Source organism: Pleurodeles waltl, chromosome 4_2, assembly GCF_031143425.1.
Source record: "Pleurodeles waltl isolate 20211129_DDA chromosome 4_2, aPleWal1.hap1.20221129, whole genome shotgun sequence".
Lineage (NCBI taxonomy): Eukaryota > Metazoa > Chordata > Amphibia > Caudata > Salamandridae > Pleurodeles > Pleurodeles waltl.
In genome coordinates, this window is record NC_090443.1 from 450,753,645 (window position 1) to 450,771,224 (window position 17,580).

The window sequence follows — 17,580 nt, forward strand, 5'->3', positions numbered from 1 at the left end:
CCCTGCCACGTCTGCCAAAGGGTCAGCGGTTCTTGCCCTGAAGGGCCCAGTTCAGCGGTTCTTGAGACGGCGGGGCCCAGTTCAGCGGTCCTTGCCTTGAAGGGCCCAGTTCAGCGGTTCTTGCCCTGAAGGGCCCAGTTCAGCGGTTCTTGAGACGGCGGGGCCCAGTTCAGCGCTCCTTGCCTTGAAGGGCCCAGTTCAGCGGTTCTTGAGACGGCGGGGCCCAGCGGAGCGGTGCTTGAGACGGCGGGGCCCAGTTCAGCGGTCCTTGCCTTGAAGGGCCCAGTTCAGCGGTTCTTGCCCTGAAGGGCCCAGTTCAGCGGTTCTTGAGACGGCGGGGCCCAGTTCAGCGGTTCTTGCCCTGAAGGGCCCAGTTCAGCGGTTCTTGAGACGGCGGGGCCCAGTTCAGCGGTTCTTGAGACGGCGGCCGGTCTATGGCCAACTGCTAATTGCCTGGTGGTGCCCTCCTGGGCAGCGGGGATGGTGCTCCTTCACTGCCCACCTGGGCTGTGGGTGGTGGGGCCCTCCTGGCCAGCTGGGCTGGGTCCTCCCTGGGCAGCGGCTATGGGGGTGGTGGGCTCTCCCGGGGCAGCTGTGCCGGTTCCTCCCGGGGCAGCGGCTATGGGGGTTGTGGGCTCCTCCTGGGCAGCAGGCCTGCTGCCTGACCTCTCCGACTTGCTGCCCTGGCCCTCCTTAGTCGTGGGCCTGTGGCCCTTTCCTCCCTTTGGAGCTGTGGCTGGTGACTGTCTCTGGGTGGTGTCCGGGGGGGATGTAGAAGGCGGGCTCCTGCGGCGACCCTTCCGCCTTCTGCTCCTCTTCCCAGGGGGTGGGCTGGCTGTCCCCTTGCTGCTGGGCGAAGACCCAGACATGCGGGCTGGCGGGCTCCAATACCCCTGCACCCTTGTCAAGGGGGCTGCAGGGCTGGTGGTGGCTGAGGTGCTCTTCTTACCCCGACGAGAAGGAGGGGGGGGCTCAGGGTCAGGAAAGAAGTTAGTAGTGGCGAGGAAGAGCTTCTTGGGACAATGGAGAGTGGTAGGTACAGTGGGAATGGGAGTGGAGGGAGAGGATGTGGTTGTAGGTGAGTCACGTTTGCTGTCTTTGGGTGCAGGTGCAAGAGGGATAGGCTGTCGTAAGGTGGATGGCTGTTGGGTGGGTGGGTGGCTGCGTTTGTGTGGTGTGGAAGAGGGGGTGACAGACACAGTGGGAGAGGACACAGGGGACGTGTAAATGGCAGTGGGGGTGGTGACTGCACGTGTGCGGACTGGAGTGGAGGGTGTGCTGGTGATGGAAACATTGGCTGATGGTGAGGTGAATGGAGGTGTGAGTGTAGACGTCACAGGGAGGGAGGAGGGAGACGAGGAGGTGGGGGTCACAGAGGTGGTAGTGACTGTTGGCATGTCTGCATCGGAATGTTGCGTGTGTGAATGTCTGCGTGATCTGTGGTGCTTATGTTTGGATGAGCTTCTCTTGGGTGTTGAGGTGTGTGCAGGCTGGTCTGATGGTGTGGGTGGGACAGGCAGAGGAACAGGAGACTGGGAGGAGGGAGTTAGTAGAGGCAGGCAGGAGACAGGGACAATGGCTGCCGTCAGTGCTGAGGCCAGAGCCTGGACCGATCGCTGATGGGCAGCCTGACCCGAATGAATGCCCTCCAGGTACGCATTGCTGCGATGAACCTCCCTCTCCACCCCCTGGATGGCATTCAAAAGGGTAGTCTGCCCAACAATGAGCGTTCGGAGGAGGTCAATGACCTCCTCACTGAGGGCAGCGGGGGTAACAGGGGCAGGGCCTGAGGTGCCTGGGGCGAAGGAGATGCCCGGCTTCCTGGCAGAGCGGGCACGGGGCGAACGCTGAGGGGCTGCTGGGAGGGCGGAGATGGTGCGCTGGGTGGCGGCTGTACCTGTAATGGCGGGGGGCACGGATGGTGCCACCCCCGCAAGGGAGCCCCCTTCCGAGGACGTGTCCGTGTCGCTGCAGGGTCCAGTCGTCCCCGTCGTGGAGCTCCCCTCGCCCTCCGTCTCACTGGTCCAGTCTGACTCTGTGGCATGGCCCTCCTGGGCCATGTGAGATGCAGCTCCCTCCTGCCCCGATGCCACTTCTCCTCCGCCTGATGATGCTGATGCACACAAGCACAGAAAGACAAACAAAAAGGGGGGGGGAGAGAGAAATAAAGGGATATTGAGTACATGGATCTCCGGTACAGTTAGCGGACATGACAGACACAGATGCCCCCTGCACTAAGTTGCGCACTTGGGGTACGCTACGCATTCCGTGGAACATGCCCTACACGCCTAGAGTTGACAACTGCACCCATGGATGACACGGCCCAGGGATGGCTGTACTGACAAACTACTGAGGGTGGTGGCTGGGGACACAGGGGCTTACGGGGGTGCCCAGCCTACAGATATCGCCCTGGCCTAGGGGGACCCCCAGCCCTCCTCCCCCACCCAGACACCTCCACTGCGCGACAACAGAGTAGATAATGCTTGTACTCACCCCCTTGTGTCTGCTGTGCTGCCCTCACGCGCCCATCCAATTCAGGGTAGGCCACCGCCAGGATCCGGAACATCAGGGGGCTCAGTTGACGGCAGGCACCCCGCCTACGTTGGGAGGCCATCCCCAGCAGAGACTCGGCGGTCTTCTTGGTCCCGCGGCGGATGTCCTCCCACCTCTTGCGGCAGTGGGTGCCCCGTCGATGGTGGACCCCCAGGGCCCGGACTTCCTTGGCGATGGCACGCCAAATCCCGATCTTCTCATGGGCGCGGACCTATGTGACACGTACAGGGAGGGAGAAATACCACGTTCAAGTTTCTCAGCATTTTCCTTTCCAGTGGCCCAACGCCCCCATCCCCGCCAGGCCCCCCGCCAGGCCCCCCGCCATGCCCAACATGCCCCCCATCCCCGCCAGGCCCCCCGCCAGGCCCCCCGCCATGCCCAACATGCCCCCACATCCCCGCCAGGCCCCCCGCCAGGCCCCCCGCCATGCCCAACATGCCCCCCATCCCCGCCAGGCCCCCCGCCATGCCCCCCGCCATGCCCAACATGCCCCCCATCCCCGCCAGGCCCCCCGCCATGCCCAACATGCCCCCCATCCCCGCCAGGCCCCCCGCCATGCCCCCGCCATGCCCAACATGCCCCCCATCCCCGCCAGGCCCCCCGCCAGGCCCCCCCGCCATGCCCAACATGCCCCCCATCCCCGCCAGGCCCCCCGCCATGCCCCCCGCCATGCCCAACATGCCCCCCATCCCCGCCAGGCCCCCCGCCATGCCCAACATGCCCCCCATCCCCGCCAGGCCCCCCGCCATGCCCCCCGCCATGCCCAACATGCCCCCCATCCCCGCCAGGCCCCCCGCCAGGCCCCCCGCCATGCCCAACATGCCCCCCATCCCCGCCAGGCCCCCCGCCAGGCCCCCCGCCAGCCCCAACATGCCCCCCATCCCCGCCAGGCCCCCAAGCCAGCCAGTGGCCCCAAATCCATATTGAATTAAACTCACTTGTTGGTCTCGAGGACCGTAGAGTAGCGCATACTGGGGGAGGACCCCATCCACAAGTTTCTCCAACTCCTCTCCAGTGAAGGCAGGGGCCCTTTCCCCAGTCGCAGCAGCCATTGTCCCTTCCAGACCGAGGTCACAGCAACACTTGCAGTATAGGTCCTCTCCTGTGAAAGTTCAAGTCGCAAGTGGATAAGTAGATAGAAAATGGCGGTCACGTCCGCGGCGGTGCGTACCGCGGCGGTGCGTCCCGCCACCGCCGGCGCCCTTCGCCATTGGCTCCTGAAACCCATAGGCTTCAATGTTAACCAATGCGGCTTCGCGCCGCGGTCTTCGCCCGCCGCCCGCCGCGGTGTGCCACGCCAGCGCATTGACCTCACATCCCATTGTCACACTTCACAGGTCAGGCAGCCGCCATTTCCAGGGCCCACATGGCTCAATTTCAACTGCGTCACACAGGCCTAGGCCTTGCATAGCCACTCAGACACGCCATTCACTGCATAGAGAATCGTATACTGTGCTAGCTGTGAGTACGTACCTGTGGGTTGCTTGGCTGTGTGCTCCATGTTGTCCTTCCTAGGCACCGTCCGCTGGGTTGGGCGAGGAGACGGATGAATCCTCCCGTGTACCGACCGCTGGTGAACCTGTCGACAATGGAAGAACGCCACATTATCCTGACCTACCGTCTTAACCGTGCCACTATCCATGAACTGTGTGCCCAGCTGGAGCCCGACCTGATGTCCCCCATCCGCCAACCCACAGGGATTCCCCCTCTGGTGCAGGTCATGTCAGTACTACATTTCTTGGCAAGTGGGTCATTTCAGACAACCGTGGGAATTGCTTCCGGGATGTCTCAGCCCATGTTTTCGAAGGTGTTATCCAGAGTGTTGTCTGCCCTGATGAAATCCGTGAGGAACTACATCATTTTCCCTGAGGTGGGCGAATTGGCTACAGTGAAGGGTGATTTCTACGCCCTTGGACATATTCCCAACGTAATTGGTGCCATTGATGGGACCCATGTGGCTTTGGTTCCCCCAAGAGACAGGGAGCAGGTGTACAGGAACAGAAAAAATTACCATTCAATGAACATCCAGGTGGTGTGTTTGGCTGACCAGTACATCTCGCATGTAAATGCCAAATTCCCAGGGTCAGTGCATGACGCCTACATCCTGAGGAATAGCAGCATCCCTTACGTGATGGAACAGCTACAGAGACACCGTGTATGGCTAGTGGGGGACTCTGGGTACCCCAACCTGTCGTGGCTACTGACCCCAGTAAGGAATCCCCGGACCAGGGCAGAGGAACGGTACAATGAGGCCCATGGGCGTACTAGGAGGGTGATCGAACGCACCTTTGGCCTCCTAAAGGCCAGGTTTCGCTGCCTGCATATGACAGGTGGATCCCTAATGTACTCACCTAAGAAGGTGTGTCACATCATCGTGGCCTGCTGCATGCTTCACAACCTGGCTTTGCGCCGCCAGGTGCCTTTCCTGCAGGAGGATGGTCGAGACGGTGGTGTTGTGGCAGCGGTGGAACCTGAGGAGAGTGACGAGGAGGAAGACGACGGGGCTGAAACAGACAACAGGGACAGAATCATTGAACAGTACTTCCAATAGGACACAGGTAACATTTCAAAGATAATTTAGTAAATGTTAACTACTCTCCAGCATCTCTGCTGCCTGTCTATTTGCCCCAGTGTATGATGACTGAGTTTTGGCTTTTCCCTCCCTATTTCAGATCTGGGGTCCCCACTACAAGTCCTGTGCTTCGTTTCCCCATGGACTACAGCTTTGTGGCAGCTGTTTGTTGACTTCACCATGTACAAGGACATATTTGCACTGTCATGTCAATTACAATCTATTGAAATCACAGCCAGACTCCTGATATTTTGGTGCAAAATAGGTGTTTATTTAAGTGCTCAAAATGGGATGGGTGGTTTCAAGTGGGTGGGGGCTATGGTGAAGGAATGTCCATGGCAGAGTCCAGAGTAACAGTCACACAGGTGCATTGTCCAGAGGCCTGTGGAGAGATGGAGCATGGGCAGTTCAAGGATGGACAGGGTGACAATGTGGGACAGTGGGATGACATCAGGTGGTATCCTTTGCTGGCGGGGGTCTTGACATCCTACTCTGTCTTCTTGCGAGATCTCAGGGCCCTCTTGCGGGGTGGTTCTTCTCCTGCAGGAGGTGGGGGTCTGGTGGGCTGCTGCTGTGCGGGGGCCTCCTGTCCACTAGCGCCGGCGGAGGTGGTTGGCTGTTCTTGGTCCAGGCTAGTGGCAGGGGCCCTTGGGTGTTGTTCAGTGTCCGCCCTGCTGTTTACGAGGTCCTGCAGCAGCCCTACCATGGTAACCAGGGTGGTGTTGATGGCTCTGATGTCCTCCCTGTACCCCCGATAGTGTTCCTCCTGCAGCACCTGGATCTCCTGGAACCGGGCCAGTACCGTCGCCATCGTCTCCTGGGAGCGGTTGTATGCTCCCATGATGGTGGTGAGGACCTTGTGGAGAGTGGGTTCCCTGGGCCTCTCCTCCCCCCCCTGTCGCACAGCTGCCCGCCGAGTTCCCCTGTTTCCCTGGGCCTCTGCCCCCTGGCCGGTGTGCCCACTACCACTGCCCCCAGGTCCCTGTTGTTGTTGGGGTGGTGGGTTATCCTGGGTGCCCTGTAGTGGTAGACACACCGCAGATTGACGCGCCCTGGAGACAGAGGCATGGGCCCGCTGGGTGGGAGCTGTGCTGGTGTTCCCAGAGGGGTTTGGGTCTGTAGTGGCCTGGGCCTGTGTGAGGGGAACCGACTGTCCAGAGGTCCCCGATGGTCCGGGCTGGTCATCGGTGTCCAGGTCGACAGAGCTGCTGTCATCGCTGACGGCCTCTTGGGTGGGGGGTGTGGAGAATTCTGGCCTCTCCGCCGCGGTGTGTTGACGGTCGGGTCCTGCAGGGGTATAGAGGTATGGTTATAGTTTCAATGTGTGGCATATGGGTGTATCTGTGGGTTCTCGTGTCCCCAAGTGCTGGCATTCGTGTGTGGGGGCTTTGGTGAGGGTGGCTTGTGGGGGGGATGTGTATATGCATTGGGCATGCTTTGGTGATGGGTGTCCATGCTTAGTGGACGCATGCAGGCCTAGGTTTTGGGATGTGTGGGTTGTGATGGTGAGACATTGGCGGGGAATAGGTGTGCTGGGGGTGGGGGTGAGGATGGTGGTGGGGGTGAGGATGGTGGTGGGGGTGAGGATGGTGGTGGGGGTGAGGGTGGGGGTGAGGATGGGGGTGGGGGTGAGGGTGGGGTTCGAGGATGGGGGTGAGGGTTGGGGTCTGATTTGGCATGCAGGTGGGGGGGAAGCAGTATTGAAGCTTCAACTTACCAGTATCCATTCCTCCGCCGACTCCTGCGAGGCCGTCAGGATGCAGGATGTTCAAGACTTCCTCCTCCCATGATGTGAATTGTGGGGGTTGAGGTGGGGGTCCTCCGCCAGTCTTCTGCACGGCGATGTTGTGCCTGGATACCATGGAACGCACCTTCCCCCGTAGGTCGTTTCATCGCTTCCTGATGTCTTCCCGATTTCTGGGGTGCTGTCCCACTGCGTTCACCCTGTCGACAATCCTCTGCCATAGCTCCGTCCTCCGGGCAATGCTGGTGTATTGTATCTGTGTGCCGAACAGCTGGGGCTCTACCCGAACGATTTCCTCCACCATGACCCTGAGTTCTTCGTCTGTGAAGCGGGGTTGTCTTTGGGGTGCCATGGGGTGGTGTGTATGATGTGTGGGGTGGAGTATGTGTATTTAAGTGAGTTGAGTGTGGTGGTGTGTGTTGTTTTGTGTGTGGATAGTGTGTGGGTGATGGTGTTGAGTGGCTGTGGCTGTTATTTTTTGGATGCTGGTGTCTCGCTCTTGCCTTCTTGACGAATTTTTTAGCGTAGGGGTTTGTGGGTGATGTGGGTGTGTGTTTTATATTGTATTGTGTGTGTGGGAGTGGTGTGTGTATGTGTATCAGGTGTGTGGGATTCAAATCGTCCAATGTGGCTGAGTTTTGTTCGTTTGTGTGTATTCTGACCGCGGCGGTGTGTCCCGCCAATGGAATACCGCGTTTGAATGACCGCCGCGTGGATTCGTGGGTCGTAATGGGATGGGCGTATTTCTGTTGGCGTGGCGGTGGAGGTTTGGTCACCTCCACCTTTCCGCCGACCGCTGGTCTGGCGGTCTGTTGTGGCGGTCGGATTTTCGGAGGTTTGCCTTCTGCGGGTCAGAATGACCGTGGCGGGTTTCCGCGACCTCGGCGGGATTATGGAGGATTTCTGACCGGCGGTAGGCGCCTTTTACCGCCGAGGTCAGAATGACCCCCATAGTCATCAATTTTTTGTCCTCTGCTGAGTGCACAGGGAAATGGTCACGCATGCCAATTGCAATTGTATTTCTGTGAAAGAACTCATAGTGGAAGCATAAAGTTGCCAAAATATTATTAAAAACATTAGTCACTGCTGCGCACCTTCACTTGACTTGAATACCTGACATGACCTGCAAGTTAACAAAGACATTGCATTACTTAAGATTTGACAAATTACAGGTACCCATTCTGGTGCCTGGTTAGTTACAACACGTGCATCTGCTGTTCTTTCAATTCTTGCAGGTAAATATTTTGGCGTCGCACCACCCACCACGCCCCAGGAACCGGTGGGGGCAGGCGGCCGGGGACGCGCGCTCTGTCGTGTTCTCTCTCCCCTTTATTAACAGTCCTCTCTCCAGACCCGTTACCTCAAGCGGTCTAGAGAGGGGGACGGAGTAGGTGCCGAGCGAGTGCCTCCTTTGGAGTTGTGAGTTTTTGACGCATCCTCACACAGCGGTGACGTCTACGGCACAGATAAGACCTGCACATTTTCTTAAGTTTCTCAAATTGATTGTTTGTCCATGTTTTGGCTACATAGCTGGATATTGTTGCCCTGAGAATACTCCTGATATATGTGTACTTGGATGTTTTCATTTATGTTATGGCATATGTGCTTGAGCCACAAAACTTCAGGATTTTGGCTCTAACATTACCCTGTGGACACCAGCTGCGTAATTAACCTCAGCTCACAAACAGCCCTCTTAGCACAGGGCATTTCAGGCTATCATTTAGTAGACCAGACCATGCTTACATTATATATTTATATTCTGTTTTGCCTCACTCTACTTTTCTAGTGTGTGACTATAAGGGGACACTCCCCCTCCTTTTGACCTTGGGCCAGTAGCCTTTCAGGTTTAGGCTAAGAAAACTATATCTTCCCTTGGACACGTGTTTCTCACATTTGCAAGACTTTTTGCTTGCTGTGTCACATTTTCGTGTGCTGTGCAGTGTTGTGTGTCACGTATATGCAGAAAACCTTTTTGCTTTTTTTCCTTTAGGCCTCCATATGGTATCCCGCCAACAGGTAGGCCCTTTATCTTCATACTATTTGCACTCCTTTTAGCAGAGTATTCTATCACTTGCAATGCATGATTATGAGGGATCCTAGGCCCTGAAGAATGTCCCCAGGCCTCCTTTGGCTCTTAGTAGCGGGCAGAAACATGTTGGCCAGTAATTTTTAGATAGGTGACCCAGTGAGTCTTTGTCCTCACATAGGTGTCCCGTCCTTTGTTTTTATTTACACCAGCAGACACCACCAATAAATGTGTACTGTCACACAGGTGACTGACTAGGTGTTTTTACTTCTTCCCTAGTATAGCTGGATCCCATACTTTTCCAGAAAAATCTAATTTACGCACTCCCTCCTGTTCTTTTAACAGTGAGGTTGAGTCCGCCCAGGTGGCACTGTCCTACCTGGGTGGAGATAGGTGGTCATATGATGAAGCATGACACTATATAGTGTGTGAGACCACCTAGTCCGTAAAAGAAACTCCCCTCATCCACATAATCTTCCACAGCATCCGACTCGTAAACTCATAACGTGAGATTGAGGAGCCCCAGGCGAAAATCCTTCACCGGAGGCTCCATCATACGAGAGAACCCCATACTCCTTGTGTTTTAAGTTTCTTACTGTCACCCTATTATCTGCTCATGGCAAGCGACAAATGAGACATCACCGACCACAAAACATGCAGAATGCACCTTCCCTGAAGGAAGGGATCATCTACATGTGTGATTGTCTACACGAGGAAGGATTTAATGTGAGACATTTTAGGGAATCTCAGGCAAGTGAGACCCTGGTGCATCTCTGGTGGAAGAATTCATGAACCACCGCATCCTTCACCAATAACATCCGCACTGTTGACTGCATTAATTTTAGCAGCCACGATGTTAATAACTCTGACCTTGCTGGATAAAGGATTAAATAATGTGAAATGATGTTCTTTGCAGCATAGAATAATTACTCCATTATCCTATCATGGCCTGACACACAGGAGATTCTCGTCAACCATCTCATGAGCGTAAACATATAATCCATCTAAGAGTTTCCTGCCGCAAAAGCAGCTCCTCTGTGTGCTACGGAGACGCCAAGGCTGTGCAACCCCTGCGGCACATGAGAGCCACTCAATTCTTCAGGGGCCCCAACAACTGTAAAGGTGGTCCCGTTCTGCTCCAAAGCCAATGAAGATCTGGGGGCCTCCAAATGCTTCAGTGGCCCAAATCAATATACGTGAAGGTGGCCTCATTCTGCTCCAAAGCCAATAAATATCTGTGAGATATAGGAGCCTCCGGGGCCCCTCCTCACATTCTGCGGGGCACACATATATTTTATTTTACGACATTGTAGGAGGCAAAATATCCTGGTTCTGTTTTTTGGAAAGTCGGGCTTGGAGTGCAGTAGTTTAGCAAATATATCATGAGCCCTGTTGCAAACAAAATAATCCCCTTCCTCGCTGTTGTGATCTTAAATGCAGCAATTATCAGGGTTCAATGGGCCCTCGGGGCTCAGGCCACTGTGCCTCTCCTGCACCAATGGTAGCCGCGCCCCTCTTGGGTTATATGCCCGACGCCCTACCTTGCTGCTTGTTGGTGTGAGTAGATACCCTGCTTTTTATTTTCGAAATACTTTGATCATGCAGATGAAGGATTTCTTAATTTTATTTTCGTGCTTCAGCACTGTGCTGCTTTATCAAACTCCGTACCGTGTTGCAGTTACGGTTATTGAAATGATCATTTTTTTGTAAATGCATTTAATACATGGCTATAAAATGACTTTCTTTGCATCCAACGAGCACTGTTAACGTGTCTGCCTAACCCTGACATGGAAATATGGATAAACACGTTGCGATGTTCTTTTTTTGTGAAATGTCTGTAGTGTCAGGGCTATCTTGATTTAAAAATCCTGGGGCCATTCATTAGAGCGCACAGATACTGTATGTAATATAGTGAACGTTTTTAGAACGTTCCTGATAGAAATCTGCTCCAAGATTTGACAAATGAATCCGTTTTAAAATTCTGTGCTTCCACAATTTTAAGAAGATACATGACATAGAGAGCCTCCACAAACTTGTATATGGTTTGAAGGAATTATTGATTTAATGATCTTAAGTTACTGAAAACGCTAACATATTTGCAAAGTCGGACTTGGACAGAAAATAGACCTGGGCGCTATAATAACAGTGATTAAGGGCCACATGTACAAAGATCCGGTTTTGCGATTTGCAAACTGCGAGTCGCAAAACTGGATGTACATTAGTGTACTTTACACTGTTTGCGATTCCCAATGGGGTCGCAAATGACCTACCTCATGAATATTCATGAGGTGGGTCGCAATTTGCGACCCCATTGGGAATGGCCGCCCTCACAGGGATGGTGGCCTGCTGGAGACAGCAGACCACCATGTCTGTGACTGCTTTTAAATAAAGCCGTTTTTTTTTAAATGCAGCCCGTTTTCCTTAAAGGAAAACAAGATGCATTTCAAAAACAAAAATGAAAAGTTTTCTTTTCATTTTTTCAGAGCAGGCAGTGGTCCGTGGGACCACTGCCTGCTCTGAAAAAATATTTTTACTGCCATTCACAAAGGGGAGTTCGCCAATGGGTTAGCACCAGTGTGACACTGGTGCTAACTGCGATTGTTTTGCGACCGCATTCGCGGTCACAAAACAAGCATACATGGGACTGCGATTCGCAATTAGGAAGGGAACACCCCTTTCTAATTGCGACTCGCAATCCCTTTTTGCGATTCGTAAATAGTTTACCGAATCGCAAATATTGTTTGGAACATGCCAAAGTGAATTTTGCACATCGCAAACGGCCCGATTCGCTGTTTGCAATGTGCAAAATGCTACGTACATGTAGCCCATGGTGTATAATTGTTTTGCTAGGTATGGAAGACTACATGCATTTGTGTTTGTTGCTGCAAATGTCTGTTTTGTCATTAGGGACTTCAGAAGGAATTACTGGCCCAGCAGACCATAAAACAAGCCCACACACAGTGGCATAGTTAGGTTTCCAAGGGCCCTAGAACAAGAAAAGTAGCTTGCCCCCCTCACTAGGATAACATTCCAGTCTGTCAGCTGTACCCAACACTCCTCAACCTCCTTCCATAGAGTCTGCTTCTGCCATATCAAAACCCACTAACATTCTCAAATACACACAAGTGAACTTGCCATATCCCTAAAAAGTGTCAACAAAACCAATGTGTTGGAAGTTGGGTTACTGGTTGGGGGGGTGAAACCCTACTCTGTCTGGGTGAAACACAAGCAAATCACAACTTAAACAGTGCTTAACCCTCTGGTAGCTTGGCGCAAACCAATCAGGCTTAACTTAGAAGCAATGAAAACCGTAAGTGAAAGCACAACACAAGGAAAACCCCACACCAATTTAGCAAATAAGAGTACAACATAATAAATGATTTGAGACCAAAGTGACAAAATTCCAATCAGTTTTTCTGAAGATATGCAATTTCAAAAGTTAAAGTAAAACTAATACCTGGAAGCACAAACCTCCAACTGTGGGTATATGGTTGGACCAAACCAGGACAAAGTCACATGTTCAGGCCGAGCACAATGGAGTGCAGGCTAGATACGGAGATCAAGTTAGGACCGCTGAAAAAGTACCTTAAATCTTGGTTTGCGGAGTGTTGCAAGATCCCGCATTGAGGATGAAAAGTGCATCAGCAGTTCAGAGGAGCTGTGAGGATATGATGCGGAGTCCTGGGTCGTCGTCGAGGATGCCATTGATGAGGGGCTTGGGACAAAGTCCTGCATTGATAATGTATTGCACACCCGTGGTTCAGAAGAAGTGATGGCGCTGCGATGGGAAGTCCTGTGTCGTCATCAAGGATGCCGTAAGGGGGGCTTGCAATACAAACGCCTGCATTGAGGATGTGTTGTGCTGTGGTGGTTCTGAAGTGGGGCTGCGAAGAGTTGCTTCATGCTACATCAGTTCTGACCACAACTGGGCTGCCAGAGCACCTTCAGGGCCACGTCCGCGTGTTAGGGTTGGAGGGACACCACCTGTTGGGTAGGTCTCACAGCAGACACAGCCTAGGTGCTGGGTTCAAGGTGGTTGCAGCTTTTTCTGTCCCTCAGGCTCTGAGCAGGAACCCAGCCTACCAGTCTTTCGAGACCTTCTGGTGGCCCTGGGTTCAAGACGCAGGGCCAGTCCTTTCACTCAGGCAGCATGGCAGCAGGGTAGCATGGCAGCAGAGTAGCAGTCTTTCGTGCAGCAAAGCAGCACAGCAGTCATTCAGAGGCTTCTATAGGTCCAGAGATGTACTAAATGATTGGGTCTGAGGATCTAATATTTATACCTGGTATCCACTTTGAAGTAGGAAAAGGTTCTGGATGTTCCACCCCAGAGGTGCTTGAAATGTCCTGCCTTCCTGCCCTGGCTCCAGCTTGTCTGGGGCCAGAATAGACTGGCACCAAACCCTTTGTGAATGTGATCATGCAGAGCCTTTTTGATATGCAAGTGTGGTAGGTGACACTTTCTCCCCCTCATCGAGTCAGAGATGACCCATCCTACCAACACCTATGCTCCTTTGTCTCAGAGTCTGAGGGCAATAAACAAAGCCCATCTGCCAGCTACACCTAGTTCTGTGACCCCGAAACAGGCTGCAGACACCAACTAGTTAGGACAAGAAAATGCCAAATTTCCAAAAGTGGCATTTTCAGAATTCTGACTTGAAATCCAACTTTACCCTCAAAGAGGTTTTTAAGTTCCAATTCTTTAGAAACCAAACTCAACATTCCAGCCTGCTCCCTTTTGAAATGTATCACTTATTAAATGCAATAGGTTAACCCAGTGATATGGGAGAGGCAGGCCTTGCAATAGTGAAAAACAAATGTAAGAGTTTTTCCCTACCACAAGAAAACTCAAAAATACATGTCCAACTTTTTTAAATACAGTGCACCCTGCGGTATGGCCTAATATGTATTAAAAAGGAAGGTTTAGGCCTGGCACAAAGGTTTATTTTTACACATTGAAATGGCAGTTGTAAAACTGCTCATGCAGGTTGCAATGGCAGGCCTGAGACATGTTTAAAAGGCTACTGAAGTGGGTGGCACAATCAGTGCTGCAGCCCACTAGTAGCATTTAGTTTACAGACCCTGGCCGTACATGTTACCCATTTACTAGAAAATTACAAGTAAATTAAATGTGCCAGTTGGGTGCAAGCCAACAATACCATGTTTCAAAGGAAGAGCACAAGCCCTTTAGCACTGGAAAGAGGTGGTAAAGTGTGCAGAGTCTGAAATCCAACCAAAATGAAGTCAGTAAAAAAAACTAGGAGGATACACAACAAGCTGAGGGATAACCATGCCAAGTATGTCAGGCCCAACACAATGTGTTTGGCCCTTGTAAAGGACATGCACACAAAGACATAACATGCAGGGACCCTGCATTCACTCTGCTACCTTAAAATAAACATATCTCTCACTCTGCACTCACATAGACACAACTTGGAACCTGTAGCCCACTTACCTCATACTCACAAAAGACAGTGTTAATCCTGCATAGTCACAGGCACACCCCACACAATGCACTCTCTGAACATGGCAGATTTCCTGCACTCACCTAAGTACACTGATCACACATAGGTACACCACTCACTCCGTAGAAGCATAGTTTAGATAGACGGTGGCATATGAGGCACAGGTTGAGTATCTGGTGCATTGGGCCACTAGTACAATTCAAAGATGTTGAGGTAAGCTGTACCGAAGCCTGAATGTTCAATGAGGTTATCAAATCTCCTGTTAGCCACACTCAGACCAGCACTGCAGACTATGTGAGTCTGATCCCTGTGGACCTCTGTGGTAAAGAGTCTTGACATCAAAAAAGTCCTGATTGCCTTCTAATAAGCAAGGTCATTGTTTTCTTTGTAGAACAAGCATATGCTAAAATAAAAAAATAAAAACAAAAAATGGCAACAAAATGTAGAAGGCATAGGCTTCAATTAAAAGTTAAAGCTTCACACCGGTCTACTATCTTGGCACAGTGCAAATGTATACAGAGTATACAATATATTGTTTCAAGATTGTGGCATGGTTTTTGAAGCTTGCAGCAGTCACGTCTGGTGCTCTGCATTAGAAAGTTGTTGTCCAGAGGCAATGGCAGCGCAGCTGCTGCTACTGTTATTACCTAATTCCTAATTAGCACTAGTCTGCATTGCATGAACTGCTGGGGTATAAAATCGAAGGAGATTTCTCTGTAGGCTGGACTCCTCTGAATGTAAAGCAACACAGTCAGTAGGAAACATTCTGTCACTCTGGCGGCTTGACATCCTAAAGACGAGTAATTGTCTAGTAGGCAGAGCCAGACATTGGCAACGTCAATGGCTGAAGAGGGCTGATCCACTGCCCAATTGTCTCGGTGTTGTTCTGAAGAGCTGAGCTAAAATGTGAATGATACTCTGTCTGATGAATAACTGTAGTGTAAGCCCATTTTCTATAAGCAAGATTATATATTATTTTTGTGAACATATGAGGATGGTGAGACAACTAAAACAGACTTTTGGTCAGACCAAAAACATAGAGCAATAGAGAACAGGGAACAGGAGCTCAGGGGGTCCTTGGCTCACATGCTTTAGACATACAGCACTGGTCAAGAGCATCACAATATTATCTAAAAGACACTGAAAAAGTGTGGTGCTGTGTGAATCGTGCAAGTTTCCTTCAAAGACATGGAATAAGTATGCTACTGCGAGGTCAGTCAGTCCAAGTTTCCTACAAAGACATTGAGCAAATGTGGTAGTGCAGGGCCAGTGCAAGCTTCCTTCAAAAACATGGAACAGGTGTGGTACTCAGGGCCAGTGCAACCTTGCTTCAAAGACATAGAAAAAGAGTGATACTGCAAGGCCAGCCAATGCAAGCTTCCTTTGAAGACATGGAACAAGCACTGTGGAGCAGCACCTAATGCTTTCCTTAGATACAGCAAACAAGTTGGATTTCAGACTTGGTACAAGTGTACGACACAGTACTGAGGTGCATGAGTGCGAACTTGCCTCGCATGCATTGCAGATTTCCACACATAAAATAAGTACAGTGCCGAGTATGAGTACAAGCTTCCCTCACACCCATAGGATACATACCTATCTGGTCAGAAACAATGCAAGCTTCCCTTACGTGCAACACGCACAGAACATGGACAGCATCTGGAGCCGCAGTCCAAGCCTGTGTGTAAACACACACACAAACACACAATGTGGCACATTTGGCAGCAGTGTAAATCCCCCTCAAATGCAGTCTGATACAAGATGATCATCTACATTACAAGCTAAAATACCGTCACATACAAAGCAGGCATCCCACTGGTAGCAACATCTAAGCTCATTTCAAGCACTGAATACTCAGAGTAATGTTTATAGGTGGGTGAGCCACTGAAGACTAGAGCTAAATGCTAGATTCTGGTTTAACCAAGGCCATCTTGAGCCCCAAAGCCCACAATGCACCAACCTGGCTTCTGCTGCCACCCATCACTCTAACCTCATGCACCAAGAATGAAAGACAAACCATTACATTTTGATGTCAAACGGGGGCGAGAAAGGGAAACCAATCTAATGGTCGGATTAAACAGCGTGAAACTTGAAAACCTGGGATCAATACTGGCTTGCCCACATGACAGAATTGTGTGATTGTAGGCAGTTATTTTAATTTTATCATGCTTCCTTCTTTCTCATTACTGCATATTAGAAAACCTTGAACAACGCAAGGGTGTGTGCTGTACAAAACTCACTCCTGTGTTTGACTTAAGGAACTATAGTGTTGCTCCACGTAAAATAGGAATATAGCCCACATGAAAGGTGCACATGACAGCTAACTTGCTTCTTAGTTCACAATAGTATTATCGTTTGAGTGGGGGATGGGGGCATAAATGTTTCTTAGTTCATGTTAGAAATGGGGTTTCCTGTTGGCTAGGGTATGCACCTCAGCCAGGCAGAGCCCACCACTCTACTCAGGGTAAGCCAGTTACGCACAAAAAAATAACCAGTGCTCACCCCTGATAGTTTGGCACAGAGCAGCCAGGCTTATTTCCAAAGGTGAGCGCAACACACTCACACCAGCGACACAATAAATACACCACAAAAGAGACTCCAAACAAGGCTTATAAAAATATATGTTATATTATGGGCAAGTCACATGACCAAAACATCATAGGTCACAAATATTGTGCATATGGTGCAATTTTGTAATATTATACTTATTGCCCAGATCATTAGAGAGCTTACAAACACATAAATTAGGAAGCATCAGGGCATGGATGGCAATAGAAGAATATGGGAATTTTACAGTGTCACTATAAGCTCCTCAGTAATAATCTGAAACGATCACTACTTTGTAGGTAAGGCCTGTTTGTTAGGGTGAATCACATTGATCACATGGAAAACACACAGGCCTTGGACATCACATTCACGTAACCATGTAAGCTTCGTGCACAGAAGTCTCTCTGCTCCTATGTGGCTCCTTGAGGGAATTATCCTGATAAATGGAAAGGAGGGTGCCCCATCGGGGGATTACTGATAGGAATTCATGTGAGCTGAGAAAGCAGTGAACCCTCAAGCCCCTACAAGGGTTTCGAGGGTCTCCCCCTTGATTGGAGCCTAAATAATGTCCCCAATTCGAAATGGATCTGGGACCACCCACGTCAGGACTCTTAGGCCCCAATGCAGAGCCAGCCATGGAGCAACGTGGGACAGCGTGGGGAACCAAGGAGGTCCG